This window comes from Furipterus horrens, unplaced genomic scaffold (genome assembly GCF_987537825.1).
Source record: "Furipterus horrens unplaced genomic scaffold, mFurHor1.1.pri manual_scaffold_10, whole genome shotgun sequence".
Classification (NCBI taxonomy): domain Eukaryota; kingdom Metazoa; phylum Chordata; class Mammalia; order Chiroptera; family Furipteridae; genus Furipterus; species Furipterus horrens.
Window position 1 is genome coordinate 55,763,434 of NW_028327180.1, and position 19,655 is coordinate 55,783,088.

At 41.6% G+C, this 19,655-nt stretch overlaps 1 non-coding gene and 1 pseudogene across 1 annotated transcript; both read left to right on the forward strand.

Moving 5' to 3' along the window:
- Positions 1 to 6,102, forward strand: LOC150000281 (small ribosomal subunit protein uS15m-like; annotated as a pseudogene).
- On the forward strand, positions 1,350 to 1,469 carry LOC150000282 (small nucleolar RNA SNORA61). Its single transcript, XR_016513834.1, has one exon. It is a non-coding gene; the product is annotated as a small nucleolar RNA SNORA61 (small nucleolar RNA).
- Positions 6,103 to 19,655: the final 13,553 nt, after the last annotated feature.

A 19,655-nucleotide genomic window follows, 5' to 3' on the forward strand; every position in this document is an offset into this window, starting at 1 on the left:
ATGAAGAACTGGAAAGTTCTTGCAATCTCTGCCATGGGGTCAGCCTGCCACAAGCAGCAGGGACCCCCAGCCTGGGCCCTCCAGGGCTTAGCGGGGTCCACAAAGTCCCATCTGGAGTTGCCAAAACCTGTAACCGAAAGCAGGTCCAGCTGTCTGCCACTATGAAAGCCGATACTCAACAGGCAGGTGCTGATATAAAGGAAAGTGGTTTAATTTCAGCTACTGGCCACCTGGAAGATGAGGGACTCATGTCAAAAGCCCATCTTTCAGGAAGGTAGGGTACCCATGTCTCAAAGCTCATCTCCACCTCTCAGTGGAGGCAGAGGTTTTTATAAGGAGGGAGAGGAGAACAGAACAAAGGGATCAATGGAGGGGGTTGCAAAGTTCTCTATGTGCAGATGAGCACCATTGATTCCGATAAGCAAAGTGACGGTCCGGTGTGCGTTATCATGGTTTAGTCATCCTGGATTCACGTCACCCTGTATTTTTAAAAATTGTTTATTTATTTATTTTTAGACAGAGGGGAAGGGAGGGAGAAAGAGAGGGAGAGAAACATCAAGTGGTTGCCTCTTACACATGCCAGCAACCTGGCATGTGTCCTGACCAGAAATCAAACCAGTGACCTTCTGCTTTTCAGGACAGCGATCAACCAGCTGAGCCACACTGGTCAGGGCACATCATCCTGGTTCTATGTCATCCTGGTTCCATGGTTGAAGGTCAGCAAATCTCCCGCAGCTGGGATGCCTGAAGGTCTGAGTCTATATCTTCTGAAGTTGTCCCTAGGATTCTTATACAAACATGCTGTTTATCTACAAGCTACATATTAGTCAGAGTCAGCACTTATAGAAAAAATGTCACCGTTACAATTTTCCACTGTTACAACTTCCTTATGGTCTCAGCCAAAACCTAGCCAGTCCAGCCAAGATGGCCCACCTGCTTCCATGCCACTCAAAGTTTACCAGAACATACATGGAATTGAGGAGTTTGATGATGTCGTGAAAGAACTCTTGTCTTTGGAAATGGCGAACCAGAAAGAGAAGCTAAAAATCAAACAACAGCAGTTGATGAACAAGGTGTCCCTGAGGACATCAGCTCCCTCCAGGCTCAAACTGTTGCCTTGACTGTCAGGTTTGCAAGTATGAAGAACACGCAGAAATATCAACAGGACAAAGCCTACAAGTGCTACCTGCTGATGAGCACTAACCAGAGCAATAGATGCTCAGAATCCTCTGTAAGACCAACTGTAATGTCCTGGAGAAGACGTGCAAGGAGCTGCGGATTGAGTACACATTTCCCCTTCTCTACTACTGGAAAGCCCACTGCCACTGGGTGACTAAGAAGGCCCTATGACCCTCCAGCTCCCTTTCCCATCGGATCTGAACACTGGTCTTGGTGGTCGTAAAAGGAGGAAAAGTAATACTGAAGCTGGCCTAACAGCTCTGTAGCATGTGGGCTAGTTTCAAACAAGGTTGAAAAAAAAAAAAAAAGAATGCCCTGTGCACTTGTATAGTCCCTGAGGCTCAAAAGCTAAAGAAGCAAAACAGAGCCTTGAAAGCAACAGGAGCTGCCCAGAAACAAGGTCAAAGGAACTCAGAGAACCCTTCTAAGCCTGGACCAGAGGCAATCAAGGAAAACCAATACATTTTGTTAAAGTTAAAAATTAAAAACAACAACAAACTTATGGATTTTTGTCAGTCTGATGGGTGGAAAATGGCATTTCACATAGTTTTAATTTTCATCTTAGTACAATATTTTTCCAAAATTTTAATAGCCATTTGTATTTCCTTTGAAACACACTTTTAAAAAAATGGTATGGCACTGGCCGGTTAGCTCAATTGGTTATAACGTTGTTCTGGTACTCCAAGGTTGCAGGTTCAATCCTCAGTCAGGGATATACAAGAAGCAACCAAGGAATGCATAAATAAGTGGAACAACAAATCTCTCTCTCTCTCTCCCTCTCACTCTCTCTCTCTCTCTCTCTCTCTCCCCTTACACCCCTCTCTCTAAATTCAATCAATAAATAAAAATTTTAAAATTGGTATATTGTTCTATTTCTTATTGGCTTCAAGAAGCTCCTTTTTCTTTTATTTATTGGGGTGACACTAGTTAACAAAATTATACAGGTTTCAAGGGCACAATTCTACCCCACATCATCTGTACATTGTACTGTGAGTTCACCACCCCAAGTCAAGTCTTCTTCCATCACCATTTATCCCCCCTTTATCCTTTTCTACCTCCCCTTCCCTCTCCCCTTCAATCACCACACTGTTTGTCCATGTGTATGAGTTTTTTCTCTCTTTCTTCTTAATCCCCTCACCACCCTAGATGCTCTTTATTAAGCAAATTAAATTCTTGTGATATAAATCACAAGCATTTCCCCCTCTCCCCAGTTTGTCATTGTTGTTAATGTTTTTGCCATACAGAAATTTTATGTGTGTGAGAAAAAAAGAGCAAATGTATTCTTTTTTTTTTTTTTATGGCTTCTGGATTTTAGGTCATAAAAAGTCCTTCCTCGTTGCAAGCTGATAAAGGGTTACTTCCTTTTTTTTTCTCTTGCAGACCATTTATGGTTTAATTTTTCTGCTTATTTATTTTATTCAAATCACAATATCTTAGTGAACCAGCTATGCCACCTTCCTAACCAATGACTTATAATAGTGGTGCTCTAGAAATAGCCCAGGTGGTTCAACTTTAAGGAATAGCCACACAGTGTAACATCACCACTAGTGAAGTAGCCTTGCTGAAAAAAAATCAAACCTGAATCAGATAAAATGTCTTGAAGGCCCAATTTCCAAAAAATATTCAATGTAGTAGCTATGAGTCACACGTGGCTGTCGAACACTTGAAATATGGCCAGTCCAAATTCAGATGTGCTCTGAATGTAAACTGTACACCAGATCTGGAAGAGTTGAAAAACAAAGAATGCAAACTACCTAACTTTTTATGTATTGATTGCATGTTGAAATAATCAAATTTTGGATGTGTTGGGTTAAAATTAAATGATTAAAATCAATTTCATCCTTCTTAAAAAAGAATCTTTTTAAACTCACATATGTGACTCGCATTTCTGGCTCTCATTGTTTTTGTTTTCAGCACAGGCCTACAGCTATCTACTAATTTTTAGGAAAAAAGAATGATAGGGACCATCACAAATGACATCACACGGGTGCGGTCAGAAAAACCCAAACTGTGGGAGATGCAACAGGACAAATCTATCTTCTTAAACAAATTTTTAAAAATGGTGAGAAAAAATTTTAGATCAAAAAAGATTTTAAAAACATTTCAACCAAATACAATATGTGGACATTTTGGGGTTCTGATTCAATCCGTTGCTAAAATCATAAAACAAGAAAAGTTATAACATTTATGAGACAATTACAAACTTGAACACTTACTGGACATTTGATGATTTTAAGTTTTTAAGTATAACAAAGCTATTATGGGTATTTTAAAAACAGTCCTTATCTCCTAGAACTTATACATATTCAAATATTTGCAAATGATGAACCATCTGCTTTGAAGCAAATGTTTCAAAACAATCCAGTTGGCAAGGAAGTGGGAACATGGGAGGAGATGACATAGGATTGAGTTGATAATTGTTCATTTTTTACAGCCTACTTTTTTTCATTGTGGAAAAATATACATCATATAAAATTTACTATTTTAACCATTTTCAATTTTTTTTTTTTAAATGTTCAACTTCTGGCCAAGACAGAGGCATAGGTAGATTGCTTTGCCTCCTTGCACAACCATAAGAAGGATCACAACTAACTTCAGAACAAAAATAACCAGGAGTGCCAGAAAATCAAACTGTATGGAAGTCTAAGAACCAAGGATTAAAAAAAAAAATCATCCAGATGAGGAGGAGGGGTGGAGACAGGGAACCAGGGCAGAAAGAATGTGGTGTGGCAGCGGCAGCAAGGCAGTGGTGGTGGCAAGGCTGGTGGAACCAGTGGTCCCACATTCGCATGTGGTGGATAAAAGCCAGGAGGGTCACCTAGGGAGTGATCCCAGCCCCAGGCCAGACCACACAGCCCAGGGTTCCAGCACATGGAAAATAAAGTCTCATAATGTCTTGCTGTGAAAACCAGAGGGGGTTGGGGCTCCAGAAGAAACTGCCTGTTTCTCAGGAGAGCCTGTTTGGAGTGCCCCACAGTCCTAGAACTTATGCAAACCCACCCACTCTGGGAACCATCACAGGACAACAGCTAAAGGGGCACCAGTCACATAAGGGAGCAAGCGGCATTGTTCCCTCTCTGACCCCTCCCCACACACACATCGCCACAAAGTGGTGAAAAGAATACCTAAGCCTCCGCCCCTTAAAACATAACAGGTGTGCCAAGACAGGAGGTCAAAACAGCTCTACCTAATACACAGAAACAGACACAGGGAAGCTGCCAAATTGAGAGACAACGAAATATGGCCCAAATGAAAGAACAAGATCAAAACTCCAGAAAAACAACTTAGCAAAATGAAGATAGCCAACCTATCAGATACAGAGTTCAAAACACTGGTGATAAAGATGCTCAGATAACTCAATAAGTATGGCAAATGCATAAGCGAAGAAATGAAGGCTACACTAAATGAGATAAAGAAAAATCCACATGGGAAACAATAGTGAAGGGAAGGAGGCCAGGGTTCAAATCAATGATTTAGAGGAAAAAGAAGAGATAAACAGTCAACCAGTACAGAATGAAGAAACAAACATTTTTAAAAATGAGGAAAGAATAAGAAGACTCTGAGAGAGCTCCAAAGTGCCAACATCAGAATCATAGGGGTGCTGGAAGGAGAAGAGGGAGAAGCAAGAAATGGAAAACTTATTTGAAGAAATAATGAAAGAAAACTTCCCTAATTTGGCAGAGTAAATAGACATACAAGTCCGGGAAGCAGAGAGAGTCCCAAACAAGCTAGACCCAAAGAAGACCACAACAAGAAACATCATAATACAACAGAGTTCCCATAAGACTATCAGATGATTTCTCAAAAGAAACTTTGCAGGCTAGAAGGGGCTGGCAAGAAGTATTCAAAGTTCTGAGAAGCAAGGCTCTACAACCAAAATTACTTTATCCAGCAAGGCCATCACTTAGAATGGAAGGGCAGATAAAGTGCTTCCCAGGCAAGGTAAAGCTAAAGGAGTTCATCATCACCAAGCCCTTATTATATGAAATGTTAAAGGGACTTATTTAATAAAAAGAAGATCAAAACTATGAACATTAAAATGAAAACAAACTCACAACTATCAACAACTGAACCTAGAAAAATAAAAGCAAACTAAGGAAACCAGAAAGAAATAGAATTTTAAGTACGGGGATCATTTGGAGGGCTATCATTTGGGAGGGGGAAGTGAGAGAAATGATGCAGGGATTAAGAAGCATAATTGTTTGGTACAAAATATACAGGGGGAAGTTAAGAATAATATAGGAAAGTATGAAGCCAAAGAACTTACATGCGCGACCCATGGACAGGAACTAAGGGAGGGGGGTTTGCTGGAGGGAAGGTGTGTACTGGGTGGAAACAACAGTTGTGCTCTGGCTGAGTAGTTCAGTTTAGAGCGTCCTCCTAATACTCCAGGTTGGGGTTTGGAGCCCCTGTCTGGGCATATACAAGAACCAACTAATAAATGAATAAATGTGTGCAACAACGAGTGGAAGTTCCTCTCCTTTTTTTTCTCTTTCTCCCCCGCCCCATCCCCCTCTCTCAAATCAATCAATCAGTTTTTTAAAACGGTTAATAAGTTGTGAGTAAGCAAATAGTAAATAAAATATATAGGTAAATCAATATTGAGTTTCCAGGAGGGCTAGTGCAGTGATTTTCATTTCTCTTTTTATTCTTAAATTTCTATAATTAATATACTATGTTTAGAGATTTTTAAGATAACAATAAGAAAAGTGACATTTATGTCACTTTTTCAGGACAATTCCTTCACAAGCGTTCCGCAGACAAGCGCTGCTCCTGGATTTGACTGGGGGAGTAGCGCCCTCTCGTGGTTCATCTGAGACCGCTCTTGAGTTGGGCTCCGCGAAGGAAAGGAAGATGCTGCTGGTGACTGTGCGCCCTCTTGAGCGACTCCTGCGCGCTGAGGGGGCATCCGAGGCGGCCTAGAGGTCTTGTCCTAGAAGAGAGAACCCAAGGAGAAACTGAAGGGGAAATGTAGAGATGATGAGTAGCAACTTTCCTCCCCTACCTCTCTCTCCTCTCTTCTTCCTCCCACCTTCCTCCTTTTTTTTAGTCCATCTCATTTAACAACAATTAATTCATTATTTCATCAAACATTTATTGAGCACCTACTGTGTGCCAGGGGCTGTTCCAAGCACTAAGGGCAAAAGTCCTTGCCCCAGTGGAAATGACACAATTACTGTGAGGGAGACGAAATAAACAAGTAAAGAAAATATACAGCGTGTTAGGTGATTTAAGTAAAATCCAGAAAGGGAGATACTGAAGTAGGGGGGAGGTGCTTGCAATTTTAAATAGAGTGGTTAGAAACAGTGTCATTAAGAAGAGGGAATTTGCTTGACAGGCGTGGCTCGGTTGGGCAACAGTCTGCAGAGTGAAAGGTCGCCCCTTGGATTCCCCAACCAGGGCACATGCCTGGGTTGCAGGATCATTCCTGTGTATGAGAGGCAACAGGTTGATGTTTCTCTCTCACGTCCATGTTTCTCTCCCTCTCTTTTTTCCTCTCCCTTCCCCTCTCTAAAAATAAATAAACAGATTTTTTTTAAGAAGAAGAGAGAGTTTGAGGAGCATTTGAAATCTTGTTTTGCTCAAATAAACTCATAAAAATTCTCAAAAGAAGGAGGAGGAGGAGTTTGACCGGGGAAGTGGAGGATGTGAAGGTGTTACTGATTCTTCTTGCTGACGCAGTAAAGAATCACAGATCAGAGTATTAGCATGCACACAAAGTTTATTAGTGAATGAGAGAGCAAAAGAAAGGGTGGCCAAAGGCCGGGGTGGCAAGCTTGTCCTAGGGTGGCCAGAAGGCCAAGAGCACCAGGAGAGTGGCTAGACGCAGGTGGCCAGAGGTCCCATGGCCAGAGGCCAGCAGGCCAGGGGCACCCCATGTGGCAAAAGGGCCAAGAGAGCCAAGAGAAGGAGTCCTTTGTTCTGAGAACTTATATAGTTGGTGGGATGGGAAGATGGGGTGAAGTGACATATTGATTGACAGGTAAAGGTGGAGCCAGATTTTCAGTGTGGAGGGACGTGACTACCCAAATGTAGGTATGGGTGGGGGCCTCTTAGCCCAAATCGTTATCTTGCTCCAGACTCCATTTGTTCATCTTATTGTTAAAGTGGGGTCAGTTACTCAAAGTTATTTATGGACTCTTTCTGTAAGCATTAGGGACTCCCTGATAAAACAAATAGTGACCAGAGGTAGACAATTAACCAAAGTTGGTTTATGGGCTCTTGCCTTTGGGCATTGTGGACCCTCCCCTGCCTTTCTGACCTTGGGCTAAAAGCACAGTTTCAAAGGCTTTCCTTCCCAGATAGTGGAAAGACTCCATTAAATTTCAAGGACTGCCCTCCTGGTGTTTTCTTGTGATGTTATATCAGCTGGCAGTGTTATCAGACCAGGCCCAGGACTGCTGAGTTAGCAGGTGAGACATGTCTTCCTCTGCTTCTAGCCTCTTTTATGAAGTTCTTTGTTAGATTCCAGTGGTAAAAATCCTGCCTTTATTTTCCCTTTTGCTACTCATTTGACTGTAACAAAGGGGTAAGGCAAGCAGTTACCTGGAAGAAGAACACTGGGGCAAAGGGAATGGCCAGTGCGGAGGCTGTGAGGCAGGGACGGGCCTAATGTGTTGGAACATTAAGACTGCCCATGGGGAGCGGGGAGAGGAAGGGAGGGAGAGAGAGAATAATAAGCAAATGCACCGACATATTAAGATTTTTGAAATTTAGGTGAGGATGACTCACAGATCTGTGTGTGTGTGTGTGTGTGTGTGTGTGTGTAGAGGGAAAAACTGATGGAGCGAGAGTATACAATAGATATATATGATTTTTTGAGTTTTTTGAGAACCAATTCTATGACTCCTTCATATTCCTGAATTCTTCAATTTATATTTGACATCCCCAGTTTCCATGCACCCCCCTACTCTCACCCCCCCTTGCAGCTGCCTGGGAGATAACAGGGTGCTTCAAACTGAAAATAAACTAAACCACGTTCTGCTTTGATCAGTCCGTCGCACCCGCAGCTGCGAGATAAACAAACGTCCGGCTAAGCTCAAAAATCCCTTTTTTCTTCCCCCTATAAAGCAACCCCCCTCTTCCCTAGGAGCTCAGAGTCCCGACCACCTGCAGCAGGGCTCCCTCCCTGTTTGCTGATTCTCCCAATAAACTTCTTTTTTCCTGCTCGCAGCGTCTTAATGGCTTTCTGAGCAACTCCATTCTTACAATATTTCCTGAGAAAAAGGACATTCTCTTACAGAGGGCTTATCTACCTTGTTGCTGTTGACATTTGAGCTGAACAGTTCTTTGCTGTGGGGGGCTGCTCTGCGCACAGTACAATTTTTAGCAGTTCTGGCCTGTACCCACTAGATGTCAGCAGCACACACACACCCAGTAGTGACAACCAAAAATGTCTTCAGACATTACCACATGTCCCCTGGATGACAGCACTGCCCCCAGTTGAAGACCATTGCTTACATAACCACAGTGCAAGGCTTACAACCAGAAAATCTGACATTGATGGGACATTGCTATCTAAACTACAGATCTTATTCAAATTTTATAAATCATCCAATGATGTCTTTTATAGCAGTTTTTATTTTCTGGTCCCTGATCCAATCCAGGATCACGTTTTCCATTTAGATGTTGTGCTTTTTTTAACTTGCTTTACTCTGGAACATTCTTTTTCCTTTTTTTTTTTTTTTTGTCCTTCATGACACTGACATTTTTGAAGGTTATAGGCTAGTCAGTCATTTTATAGAATGGCCCTTGTTTGGCTTTGCCTGACTTATCCTCATGGTTGGATTCTGGTTTTACCTCTTTGGGATGAACACCACACTGTAATGGTGGGTTTATCTCTGTGCCTTCTAGCAAGGTGGGGCATGATACTCATTTGCCCCATTCCTGGTAATTTTCATCATGACCACTTGGTTAAAACCCTGTCTGTTTCTCCTCTGTAAAGTGACTGTTTTCCCCTTTGTAATTAATATGTGACAGATACATTGAAGCTACCCAAATATCCCGTTTCTCATGAAACTTCCACCTACTAGTTTCAGCATCCATTGATGATTCTTGCATGAATCAGTTGTCCTGATTGGTTGTTGTTAGTAATTGTTTTAAATAAGTACTGAATAAGGACTGTTAAATGACCAAGCAAACAAAAACATGTTCACAGGAAGCTTTTCTAAAAGAAAGAGTTTATTGAGCCATAGGTTATCCAGAAAAAGGACTCGGGGTATTTGGTTTGAACCATCAGCTGCAGGACTAGGTGGGGAAGACAAGCTGGTCCACCATCCTAGAGTCCAGGGTTGCTTTTTTACATGATGTTTGGGGAAGAAAGATGTGAGTTGTTCTGAAAGAATTTACATTGGTTACAGATAAGGAGGGGCGGGAAAAGGAGAAGTGGGGGCAGTTCTATGATGGGAGCACAGTCCGTAAAGAAAAGAAATTTACTACTTTTGAAATGTTACTATTGAAAATTCACACAAGGGGTGGCGTCTGTTGGCTAGACGCCTGGTGGCTGAGTTAAAGCTCCAACACACACTCAGGAATATGAGCTCTTTTGTCAGCTGGCCCTCAGCTATTAACTGGTTATCTATTCTTGTTTCTTTCTCTCACTTGTTAGCTGCTGTAATTTAGAACATCTCAGAATTTTTCTTTTGTAAAGACAATAGGCTGCTTTAAATATAAGTGTGAGGTATAAAGAGTAACAATAAAACACACATCCGTGTACATTTCAACCAGGCTGAGAGAGAGACAGACACCTGAGGATGTGCGACAATTCCCTAGGCTCCTGACTGGAGATAGATACACATTGTTCAAAGCTGGGGGTAGTGAGTGGCAGGAGGACCGTAGAGAGCCTGAGATGGTAGGGTCTTGCATTAACCAAATGTGGAGACAGGGCTGAATTCCTAAACTATTTCAGGTGGTAAAACTGACAGGATGTAGATCAGTTGGGTTTGGAGCCTGGGGATGAGGGTGCATGTGGCTGGGGACTGGGATGGAAGGAGAGGCTTCCCTTCAAAGCACACACACACCCCACCACACACCCCCTTTGGTCAGTCCACCTGCAGAGTCAGGGGTGTGAGTGTTGAGGGCAGGCACAACCTTCTGGGGGCAGCTGGGCATCCCAGCCAGGGTGTGGCTGCTCCAGAGTTCCCAGGAGGCGAAGGGTCTGAAAGTGGCTCCCACTGGAGTCTTGGAGTGACCAGGAGCCTCCTTCTCTTCTCTGGCTCAAGCCTCAACTTGAGAGAGTGGGACAGGAAAGGGTAACAACAAAGTTGGGGGGGGGGACTTTTTTTAAGCGGTCCGAGATAATTGCATCTCTTGTCCTCACCTACCCAATACAGTTCCTTCTTCCTGGTCCACATCTCCCTGGTCTGGCTAAGCTGGGATGCTTTTACAGGGCCCCTTGGAAATCCTTTGTGTGCATGGAGCTCAAATTCACCTTTCATTCCTGTTATTCAGTGAACAATTATTGACTGAGTACCTCTCATGCACCAAATATTGTTCAAAGCTCTGGGGACCAAGCAGTGAAGAAGACACACAAAATTTTTGCCCATGTGAGGCTGATGCTCTAGTGAGGGAAAGACAGGCCTGTATAAGATGATTATATGTGCTAAGGAAAAAATATTACAGGCTAAGGAGGTCTCAAATGGAGAAAGGGGAAAAGGGGGGCAGGGCAGCCACATTGTGACATTTGAGCAAAGATCAAAATGGGCAAGGAGGAAGCCATTTGGGAAGAGGATTCAGGCAGCTGAAGCAGCAGGTGCAAAGGCCCTGAGGTGCAACTCTGCCTGGTGGAACAGAATGAGTGAGGAGAGAGGGGGTAAAAGTCATGCAGGGTCTTTAGGCCACTATAAAGATTTTGGTTCTTATACTAATCAGGCAGAAGGTATGAATAGGTTTGAACTGAGAAAGGATAATAACTTTGCCCCAAAACTGGTCCCTCCTTCATTTCTCAGACTGATTACATGCTCCACTACCCCTAGCTGAAACCCTATCTTACTCACCTCCATCTTGCTCCCCTTCCACTCCACCTCTCTTTCACATCCTCATTGTCACTCCCTTCAGTTTTCTAGAAAAGATATGTCAACCTATGATTGCTGGGGCCAATTCAACGCCAACAGTCACCCCCAATTTGGGGTGCAGTGAAGAAGAAAACTATTCAGTGCAAAACAACTCAATTGTGATACAGTGCAGCTGTGAAAACAGCATAGCTGCGAGGAAGCCCTGGAGCTAGAGCACTCTCTGGTTAGATAACTCTGCTCTGATCTGGTCTGGTCTGGCTTGTGAGACACCTTCAGTGTTTCAGCTAAGACAAGGAGAGTCTTCAATGGAGAGGAAAAGTGCATTATCAGAACCAGGAGGGAACTGGCTTATATGGACAAAAATCCCCACCCTGGCCCCTGATTAGTCTGTCTTCATGCAGACAAGTACTCCAAATCATCAGAGTTTGATTGGTTCAAAAGGCACTGTCCTAACTGGTCACAATAGAGCTGCTCTGACTGGTCAGAGCTGCACAGCTCTGATTGGATGGGGAAAGAGCTTCAGTCCTACTGGTTGAAATAGGATTCTAGGAATTCCTTTATGAGGGCTGGTTCAGATGGCAGGAACACAGTGCTGGCAGATAGTTTAGTGCAGAGGAAAGCAGTTCAGTGCCAGTTCCTCTGTGAAGTACAGTTTGTGTGAGAAGCCCCTGTGCAGAAATGACTGCTAGGTTCTACCTTTATTTTTTCCCCCTTAATTTGAGAGCAGTTAGTAGGTGTCTCTTTTTTCCTCAGGGTTCACAAATCATACACTACAAATAAACACAATTCACAATAATACCAGTTGCATTCCAATATGGCAAAAGCAGCCAGTTAGGAAAAGATAGGAAACAGAGCTCGGTCTACCAAAGCAGGCATCTCTCCCCGAAAAGAGAATAACCTTAAGGAGAAGGATGTGGCCTGTTTGAAGAAAACTACAAATTTTATTAAGAGGTTAACATAAGACTTGGATTAATTAACAGATATGTCACGTTTATGGATGAAATGACTGATCTTATTTTTTAATGCCAAATCTGGCCAAATTAATGTGTTTATTGCAATTTCTATTTTAAAAAATTCAATGGACTCAAAATTGATCAAAGAGTTAAACTTAAGAGCCAAGGCTCTAAAACTCTTAGAAGAAACATAAGGGAAATCTTTATGACATTGGATTTGGCAATGATTTCTTGGATTTGACACCAAAAGGACAGGTAACAACAGAAAAAAAGGATAAATTGGACTTCATGGAGATTAAAAACTTTCATTCATCATAGGACACTATCAACAAAGTGAAAAGACAAACACAAAATGGGGGAAATTTTTCACAAATCATATATTTAATAAGGGATTAATATTTAGAATATATGAAGAACTCCTACAACTCAATGACAAAAAATCCAAACAGTCTAATTCAAAAATGGGCAAAGGACTTGAACAGACACTTCTCCAAAGAAGATATACAAATGACCACTAAGCATATGAAAAGATGCTCAACATCACTAGTCATCAGGGAAATGCAAATCAAAACCACAATGAGTTATCACTTCCCATCCACTAGGCTAGCTATTATTTTTTTTAAGTGGTCAGTTCAGCTTAAATGAACTAAAATTTTTTACAAATGGAAAATAGGTGTTGGTACAGATATAATCACACTAGAATCCTTGTTTACTACTAGTATGAATGCAAAATGATACAATCACTGTGGAAAATCATTTGGCAGGTCTTCAAAAAGTTAAATTTAATAAAAATGGTTAAAACAATCAATTTTATGTTACATTTATTTTACCACAATAAAAATTTCAATGACACACAGGAGACTTCCGGCCAAGATCAAGGCCTAGACTAACAGACTCCATCTCCCTCCACAACTAAGAAGGAATACAACTACCACGAAACCAGAAATAACCAGAAGTTCCAGAAAATAAATGGAAGTCCGATGTATGAAGTGATAAAGAAGTGGTCCTCGTCCAGATGGGTAGGAGGGGCGAAACCAGGGCAGAGAGGTCAAGCTGTGCTGGCGGTGGCAGCAGCGGCAACAGCAGTGGGACAGCGGTAAGGACAGACACTGGTATTTAAGTAGAGGCAAGAAGCGCCTGGGGAGCACCCTCGGCTGCAGGCTAGACCCGTCAGCTTGCGATTCCAATGCCGGGGAAGGCAGACCCCCATTGCCTTGGACTGTGAGCCCAGAGGGGGGATGGGGATGGAGGAGGAGGCTCCCAGTCTCAGCGAAGAGTGAATGACAGGAATCTATCTTGGACCCCCACCCCCACAGAAAATGCCACAGTGTAGTGAGAAGGGTCACCGGGTTGTGACGAGTGCACAGGGCTCCACCCCATATAGCGTAGAAGGTGTGACAGCCCCCCCCCAGGTAGCAAAAGTAAACACAAAACTGTCAGGATAGCACAGATCATGATAGAGATCCTGGTGATGCAGCTGACCAGACAGCAAATATCTAATCGAACGAAGCAGCAGATAGGAAATCTTTCTGAGGCACAGTTCAGAGCTTTGGTTATAAAAATGCTTACAGACCTAACAGCAGATCTTAAACAAGACAGGGAAGAAATGAAGGCTAGCCCTGCTGAAATAAATGAAAACACATATGAAACTAGTGGTAAGGGCAAGAAAAGCAGGGATCAAATCAACAAATTGGAACATAGGGAAGGAACAAACAATCAACCAGAGCAGAAAGAGGAAATGAAAAGTGAGGAAAATGAGGAGAGGCTCAGAAACCTATGGGACAACTATAAGCAGGCCAACATCTGAATCATAGGGTTGCCAGAAGGTGAAGAGGAAGAACTAGAAATTGAAAAATTATGTGAAAAAATAATGAAGCAGAACTTCCCTAACTTGGGGAAGGAAATAGACTTGCAGGTACAGGAAGCACAGAGAGTTCTGAAAAAACTTGACCCAGGGAGAACCACACCAAGACACATTATAATCAAAATGTCAAAAATTAAAGATAAAGAGAGAATCTTAAAAGCAGCAAGAGAGAAGAAGAGAATTACATACAAAGGGTCCCAATAAAATTATCAGCTGATTTCTCAAAAGAAACTCTGCAGGCAAGAAGGGACTGGCAAGAAATATTCAAAGTAATGAAAAGCAAAAACCTACAATCACAATTACTCTATCCAGCAAAGCTGTCATTCAGACTAGAAGGGCAGAGAAAATGTTTCCAGGACAAAGTAAAACTGAAGGAGTTCAGCAGATCCAAACCACTGTTATATGAGATGTTAAAGGGACTTGTTTAGGAGAAGGAGGATCAAAACTATGAACATGAAAATGAAAACTGTATCACAACAACCAACAACAGAAGCTAGGGAACCGAAACAAAGGCAAACTAGGCAACGAGAGTGGGAAAAGAACTATAGGTATGGGGAACATTATGAGGGGAGGTCAGCAGGGAGGGGGAAGAGGAGAAAGGGAGGGAGATGGTACAGGAATTAAGAAGCATAGTAGGAGGGAGTGGAGTAGACAGGAAGATGTTGAGAAGAACTATATGCATAACCAATGGGGCATGGACTAAGGGGAGGGGACAACTGAAGGGAGAGGGGTCATTGGGTGGAGGGGAACAAAGGCAAAAGAAATTGGGACAACTGTAACAGCATAATCAATAAAGCATATTTTTTTAAAAAGAAAGAAAAAAATTAGATTCTCACACTTGTGAGAGCAGTGCTTTATACAAGGAGAAAATGTAGTAACATGTTTAGATATATTCTAGGAAAGAAAATGTAAGCCAAGGATTTTGTATTCAGCAAAACTGATTTTCAAATGTAAAGGATACAGAATGTTATCAACATGTTACACCTAAGGGAATATAGTTTCCATGAACTCTTGAACATTCTCCTTCAGACAAACAAATGATTAGAAAGGGATGAATATAGGACTGGCAGAGACTATGAAACACGCAGTTGCTTGTAAAACTAAGAGCCTGAAGGGGATAAAAGGGACAGATTCCAGTATGGGATGGCAGAATGTGTTCACAGTGTAGATACAGTACAATGATCAGAGAGAGGATACAGAATCAGGAGAACATATGCAAAAGACTCTTTTAAAGTGCTGTTAGTCACATTTTGGAGGTAGTATTGGCATGTTATTTTGAGACTTGTGTGAGCACTTTTAATTAAAGCAAATAAGTAATTTTGCACTATGCTAATTTTGTCTTCTTCCGTGTCCTTGAGAAGAAAGATTTTTGTGGAAGGAGAAACAGTAGTTTCCAATGGCTGCTATAACAAATTACCACAATCTTAGTGGCTTAAAACAACAAAAATTTGTTTCCTTCCTGTTCTGAGGTCAGAAGTACAACACGGGTCTCACTGGACTAAAACCAAGATGTCTTCAAGGCTATGCTTCTTCCAGATGCTCCAGGGAAATAATCTTGCCTTTTCCAGCTTCTGGAGGCATACACACTCCTGGGTGGTTCCAGCCATCACAGCACTTCCACCACTGTTTCAGTCCTCACATCTCCTTCCCTGTCTCTGGCCCTCCTGCCAACTCTTAGGGGGACCTTTATTTACAGTGGCATTAGGCCCACCCAGATAATCCAGGATCACCTCCCCATCTCAAGATCCTTAACATAATCACATCTGCAAGTGCCTTTTGCCATATTAAGTAACATATTCATAGGTTATGTGGACATCTTTGGCAGGATGTTATTCTACCTACCATGAAGAGGTTGAATAAAAATTACAACCTGAACTTGAATTGGAAATATAAAAATGAGCTCATAAAGCATTTATAAAACATAAAATGCACATATAAAATTAAATATATTATATTATGTAAACACATTATTTATTATATCATACTTACTATGTATTATAATTATATTACATATTTTTTTAATTTTATTTACTTATATTTAGAGAGAGGAGAAGAGAGGGAGAAAGAGGAGAGAAACATCAATGTGTGGTTGCCTCTCACACGCCCCCAATCAGGGACCTGGCCCACAACCCAGGCATGTACCCTGACCAGGAATGGAACTGGTGACCCTTTGATTCCCAGGTCAGTGCTCAATCCACTGAGCCACACCAGCCAGGGCTAATTATATTATATTTTATTATTATATATTATACATTATATTATGTCGTCATCATCATATATGTCATAATCATAAATGATGTAATATAATTGCCCTGGCCGGTGACTCAGTTGGTTGGAACATCATCCCCTACACCAAAAGATTCTGAGTTCGATTCCCAATAAGGACACATACCTAGGCTGTAGGTTCGATTCCCAGTCAGGATGTATATGGGAAGCAACTGGTTGATATTTCTCTCTCTCAAATAAGTAAACAGGTGAGGATTTTTAAAAAATGATGTAATGTATATATTGAGTTGGCCAAAAAGTTCTTTTTTTTTGTAAGATGGCTCTAGTAGTACTTAGTTGTATTTAACTTCATTCAAAACAATTTTGTTAGATTGTATTTTAACAGCTGTCATATCAGCATGCATTAAATTAAAAAACATCAAAATTGGTAAATTTTTGTATGGCCATTTTCACATTGAAGATGGAAGAAAATAAGCAACGTTTTTGGCATATTATGTTTTATTATTTCAAGAAAGGTAAAGACACAACTGAAAAACAAAAAACATAACTGAAATGTAAAAAAAAATGTGTACAGTGTATGGAGAAGGTGCTGTGACTGATCAAACACATCAAAAGTGATGTACAAAGTATCGTGCTGGCGATCTCTTGCTGGACGATACTCCACAGTCAGGTAGACCAGTTGAAGTTGATAGCAATCATAATGGAGACATTAATTGAGAACAATCAGCATTATACTATGCGGGAGATAGCTGACACACTCAAAATATCCAAATCAATAGTTATTGGTGAAAATGAAAAATGTGTCCTTTATTTTATGGAAAAACTCACGTGAACTTTTTGGCCAAACCAATATATACACATATATATGTATGTGTGTGTGTATATATATGTGTATATATATGTATATCCCCCTACTTAGCTCTGCTCACTGAAAAAGTCTAGATACAATAACAAATGAGCATTCCTAGCACCCAGACTACTGTATTTCCCACTAACAGAAACCAGAGTTTCTGGCTGATGCCAGGTCTGGGACAGAATATGTTCAGGATGAACCTGGAATATGTGGTCTTGCAAGAGAGCAAGAAAATTATCAAAAACTACCCAAGTCACTTCTAAAAGCTTCATCCTACAAAGGCTCCCCATGCCAGGTGGGCCCAGTTCATCTGTAAGGATAAATATTTCAATCCATAAGGTCGTAATGACTTCCTTAAAAAGTTGATTTTAGAGAGAGAGAGAGAGACATTGATTTGTTGTTCCATCTACAGTATTTATGCATTCATTGGTTGATTCTTGTATACACCCATCAGAGGATCAAATCCGCAACCTTGGGTTATCAAGATGATGCTCTAACCTACTGAGCTATCTGGCCAGGGCTCCATAAGCTCATAATGACTTAACAACAAAGCTTAATTTATCACCTTAGAGAATTGTGGGGAATCATGCATTATTTTGAACAGTGGTACGTATAGGAAGTGAAAGAAGCCAGCCCTTGTCTTGCCTTTCCTATAGGAACATTCACTGAGTAACCACATAGTAAGCAAGGGGAAGGAAGCACCTGGCAAAGAATTCTAGCTGATAAACAGGGAAGAGATGCTGGGGGAAGGTCACTATTTTGCAACCCTCAATGGCTGTTGGTCTCATGCAAGGACAGTCAGAGTATAAGCCTCCTGATGATGCAATATCATCCATGGTCATATTAAAGGAATCAAGTCCACATCTGACCCCAATTCTGGTACAAAATGCCCATTTGCAGGGCATAGGGAGGACAGAGCAATATACTGGGTTGAGTCATGGGTGTGCAATCAATGACACCCTGATAGTGGGAAACACTTCAGGACGAATAGCCCAAGATGTGCACGTGATTTATCATAAGGGAAGGAAGGGGATGGAGGGGGCTTATAAATTAACAGAGATTTGAGAAACATACCAATTTTCTTTTGGAATAAGCAAGACTAAGCTACAGTGTCTAGAGATTCACATTTGGGTGATAAACTATTCAGAACTGCAAGGCAGTGATTACCGCAAAAGTCACAACAGTGTTACTTTGCAACGTAAGAAGGCAGCTGTGATGCAGATGTGGTGCATGGAGGGCCTTCTAAGCTAGCGGGTAACATGTTGACCTGGGTAGGGGTTATATTATAATTATGCTCACTTCCCAGATGGGTTTCTCAAACTCAGCACTACTGACATTCAGGCGAGAAAATTCTTTGTTTTGGGGTGCTGCTCTGTGTAGTGTCCCTGGCCTCCACCCACTAGATCCCTTTTGCTTCTCCATCATGACAATCAAAACTGTCTCCAGATATAGCCATGTGTCCTCCAAAGGGCAAAATCACCCTGGTTGAGAACCTCCCTTCAGTACTCCTTAAGCTCTACATTTATTTTATGTGGTTTCTTGAGTATGGCTCTGTGTGTGTGTGCACTTTCTTTTACAATAAAAATATTTAGCCCCGATCGGTGTGGCTCAATTGGTTGGGCAACATACTACCAAGTGAAAGGTTGATGGGGTGATTCCTGGTCAGGGCACATGCCTAGGTTGTGGGTTCAGTCCCTGGATGGGGTGCGAATGAGAGGTGACAAATTGATGTTTCTCTCTTGCACATCAATGTTTCTCTCTCTTTCTCCCTCCCTTCCCTTCTCTCTAAAAATAAACAAATATTTAAAAGTTCCATGGACAACTGTAATAGAAAAACAATAAATAAATAAATATTCCAATGGCATTTTCATGGGGAAACTCGACGGATGTCTACATACAGTTTATCTGCAAGAGGAAAACACAATAGAAATAGCCCAGGAATTTTATTAAAAGAGGAGCATCAGATATTGAAATACATTCTAAAGCTCCAGTAGTTAAAGCAGACTACAATTGGGACAAACACAAAGGAATCTAGAATAAATAACTTGCCTCTGGATGGCTCCATTTGATCAAGTAAAGTCTAAGAGCTACAGGTGTGCCTTTCTGCCTGTCCCTTCAGCTCCCCTCCTACCAGCACATCGACCTAGTCGAAGTCCTCCATATAGGAATCTTCCTTCTTCTCTTCCTTTGCATATGCACTTTCTCCTACTTGGAGCACCCTTCCTTAAGTGTTACTCCTGCAGGGTGCCTCTCTGGGTTCTCCAGGTCAGGGATTTATCCCTCTTTTCTCTTCTCATAGACCCCAGCTCCCACCTGTCATTCCCTTACTATAAATTTTAGCTTGAAAATCTGCCTCTGGTTCTCAGCTTTGAAGTCCAGGATGGCAGGGGTTGTGTCCCCTTAGGGACACACACAGTGCAGGTACACAGTAGTGCTCAATATTGCTAAAAAAAAAAAAAAAACAAAACAGGAAAAAAACAATCTGTACAGTCACTTTAGATCATAACATATTCCAAATAGGTTAAAGTGTTAAATGTAATTTTAAATTATAAGTTCAACAAACATTT